The sequence below is a fragment of the Solea senegalensis genome, linkage group LG21 (genome assembly GCF_019176455.1).
Source record: "Solea senegalensis isolate Sse05_10M linkage group LG21, IFAPA_SoseM_1, whole genome shotgun sequence".
In the NCBI taxonomy this organism is placed as follows: Eukaryota; Metazoa; Chordata; class Actinopteri; order Pleuronectiformes; family Soleidae; genus Solea; species Solea senegalensis.
In genome coordinates, this window is record NC_058040.1 from 11952291 (window position 1) to 11956037 (window position 3747).

Below are 3747 nucleotides of genomic sequence, written 5' to 3' on the forward strand. Positions count from 1 at the left end.
CCCACCTCCTCCTCTTTCTGCCCCTGCATCGCCGAGCTATAAATAAAGACACGCAGGCAGCAACAGAGTAACGTGCAGAAGTTGGAATGTTGATGGGACAGACGTCTTCAGTTGCCTGTTCGGCTCAGTAGTGAGTGATTTATGAGTCAGGGGATGAAACTGTGTGTGTGTGTGAAGCTATTTGGACCACAGAGCCTCCAAACCACCCCGTGAACTCCCTGTCACCCAAACCACTGACACACTGAAGGCACGCTGCTCCAGCTGCTGGTGTGGAACAATATGAAGCACATGTAGGTCACTATTAATGTTTAAAGGGGGTATATGTAAGACGTTTATCGTATTAAGACATATAATGACCACGACGTGTCATCAGAGATTGAGGAAGCATGTTAACCCTTAGGGCTGGAGCTAATATTAGTCACACTCGTACAGCTAAGCACAAATAATGTGCTTTTTAAAAGCAAGCGTTAAAGAAATGTGGTACATTATTGTATTCTACCTTCATCGAGCTGATTTTTTCAATTATTGATATCAAAAACAAATGGATTTTTAAAGATTTTAACCCTTTAAATGCCAGGTTTCAGATGCCACCATGTTTAGGCCACATCCACACAGAAACACAGCTTTCCCTAAACAACCATTTTCTGTTTTTGATGTCTTCACACCCCCAAAATGACTTTAAACGCTGTAGTACATACATTAAAAAAATTATTTAAATAAATATCCATTAAGATCTCCACAATCACAGAAACAGACAGACAGAGGGAACTAAAGAAAGACAATAAAAGTCATCATAAAGTGAACAGACCAAACAAACTTCAAACACATGAAGGAGAATATGACAATGAAGATCAACGACAGCAAACGCAAGAGCAGGAGAGAGACGTGAGGCTATGACATCATCATCATTTCCCAAAGTATGATATTTTGCAAAATACTTGTTGTTCCCTGTCGAGAAAAAGCCAAAACAATACAAAGCTTTTCTATGGATTCTCCCTGAAACTGTTTTTTGTGTGTACTGGCCCTTGTATATATTGATTTTAAGGTCTGTTCATCTTTCATCTTCTTTCATGTGATAGTTCTCTGATAATGTGTACACGTGCGTGATGGTTGTTTGTCTCTATGTGTGGCCCTGTGATGGACTGGTGACCTGTCCAGGGTGTGACCCCGCCGCATGTCAGCTGGGATTGGCGCCAACAACACTACGATGCGCATGTGAAGGATAAAGCAGTAGTGAATGGATGGATGAATGACTTTCAATTGTTTAAACTAGGATTGTAGTTGCAATATTAATTTTTTTATTATTTCAACTTCTACAACTCAAGTTTTTCTACAATAAATATTGCTGTTGCATTGTTTTTTCCTTTTTCTTCTTTAGAGTAAAGACATTTATTCCTGCTCTGTTGAATCCAATTACTTAGCTATCAGTGTCATCTTTGTAGACAGTTAAGCCTGAGGGTTATTTTCAGTGAAAGAACTACATCATTTCCTCTATCTGCCACATCTCATTACCACAATCATAGAGAAATAATTACTCATCTTATTTTTTTTTCTATATATTATGTATATATATATATGAAATCCCAGTCATCCTCAGTTGGTAAATGCACCAAAACCATTTATTCTTAAAATTAGATTTTTAAACATGCTTACAGTGGAAAAAAATAACAATAAACAAAACTGTCACTACAGTGAAAGTACTTAATAAAATAGATTGCCTGTGTAAAATATCTGCCCTGGCTCCACATATCACCATAATCTCATTCGCTAATTATCGCCGCCCCCGGTAGCGTTATCCATTATCCAATCACAGCCAAGTGTTGTCTCAGGGGGCGGTCCTGCTTCACTGGCTTCCTGTCGCGAGCGCACCTGACAATGGATTCAGCCCCTTAATTGGGACACAGCTGTGACTGTGTGAGTTGAGGGAACATCTCAGAGGAGGATGTTTTTTTTTGTCAGAAACTGCTAATTCCAGTTTCAAAACTTACTCCATTTGTTGGAAGAACAAAGAAGCCACAAGAAACAAACAAAGAAAAGCTCTGTGGAAAAAAGGGGAATCAGTCAGACCGAGCAAGCAACTAAACAAGAGCCAACATTCCAGAGAAGCTAACTAGCTACCAGTGTTCTCCTCAACAGGTAAATACTTGTTATTATGTTTGTCTATTATCTGTATTTCCCTTTTTTTAACCTAAAACATACAGACCCGTTGATAACAGTAGTATGAGCACTGGACAGTGTATGTCTTGTTTCTGTGTTGAATGATTTTGGCAAACTAATGAGCTAACTGCTAACTGGTTAGCTCATTAGTTGGCCTGCTATGTCAAGTGCCCCCTCCAGCCTCCCTAGAGCTCCTGGAGACACAAGTCAGCAGGCAGCATGGTAAAACATTTAAAATGCACAAGTAAATGATTGTATCTCTTATAAAAAGCCATCAGTGTTTTCTGCAGTTTACATTTTTGGAGTGTGTTGGTTATATTTCAAATGTTTATTACCTGTGGATACGCTTATTTTTGTTGGCTTTTAACCTGGAGTGAGTTGCTTCTTAGGTGTGTCTTAGCTTGTTTTTTTAAATGCTTTTTTTGTCCTTTTTGTGTGTGTGTGTGTGTGTTTTAGCTAAAGCTGCAACTAACGATTATTTTCATAATAGATTAATCTGTCGATTTATTTTCTTGGATTAATCGTTTGGTCCATAAAATATCAGAAAACCTTAAAGGTTGATCGGTGTTCGTCAAACCTAGAAATGATGATGATCTCAAATGTCTTTTGTCCACAAACCAAAATTATTCAATTTCAATTATTTCTTTGTTATTCAGAGCAAAGGAATTAAGAAAATATTCATTTATGAAGCTTAAAAAATAGAAATCTTTTATTTATGAAAAAAGCTTCAAACCAGTTAATCGATTATCAAAATAGTTGTCGATTAATTTAGTAATCGTTTCAGCTGTACTTTTAGCCCTCATTGTGTTGAATTGTAGGTGCTGTACTTTGGTCCACCCTGTGGTTTGAAAATGTGCTTTTATAAAAGGATTTGATATTACCTTTCAAATTGTTATTGGCATATCTGTCTCATCTGACAGGTACTTATAACAAGAAGTCCACCTTTTTTCCTCAATCTGTTCTAATCACAGTTTTGTATGCTCTCTTTACAGGTCAGTGCACTGCCATCCAAGTAGAGGCCTGATAATGTGCTGTGACCACTAATCTGTCAACAAGTACAACGGTCTATATACATTTTTGCAATAAAGCTATTCATTAATTTGGATTGATTTCCTTTTATAGCAGCATGTGTTTATATTGTAATTCTAATGCATGTAAGCAGAGTATTTGAAGGTCATAGTGTCTTAATTTAAAAAAATAAATAAATTGATAATACAGTATGTTGAAGTGGTATTTTGGATTTCATAATGCAAGTAGAAAATTATTATTGTATACAGTGACCATTAGTAGTATATAACTATTCTAAAATGACAAATATGAAACTATGTATAAATAACACAGTGGTAAACTCATTGGTAATATTAATTTGGTGTCATAAACCTTTTTTTATTGTGAACTATATCAGTTCATATCAACTGAGACACCTTTTTTATTTTGAAATTCTGTGAAAATCACCATCCCCTTCCCCTTTTTTACCCCCTACTGGCCACACTATACTCATTGGCCCCCAGGTCACTTGAGTTTCAGAGCCCTGGTGTAAAATATAAATTTAGTAGTCTGGTTTTGAAATAAGTGTTTCGACAATTGAAT

At 36.6% G+C, this 3747-nt stretch overlaps 1 long non-coding RNA gene across 1 annotated transcript; it reads left to right on the plus strand.

Annotated features, from left to right (window-relative positions):
• The first annotated feature begins 1919 nt into the window (after positions 1–1919).
• LOC122758545 lies at positions 1920–3262 on the plus strand. The gene is made up of 2 exons (XR_006358162.1): positions 1920–2136; positions 3150–3262. It is a non-coding gene; the product is annotated as an uncharacterized LOC122758545 (long non-coding RNA).
• Positions 3263–3747: the final 485 nt, after the last annotated feature.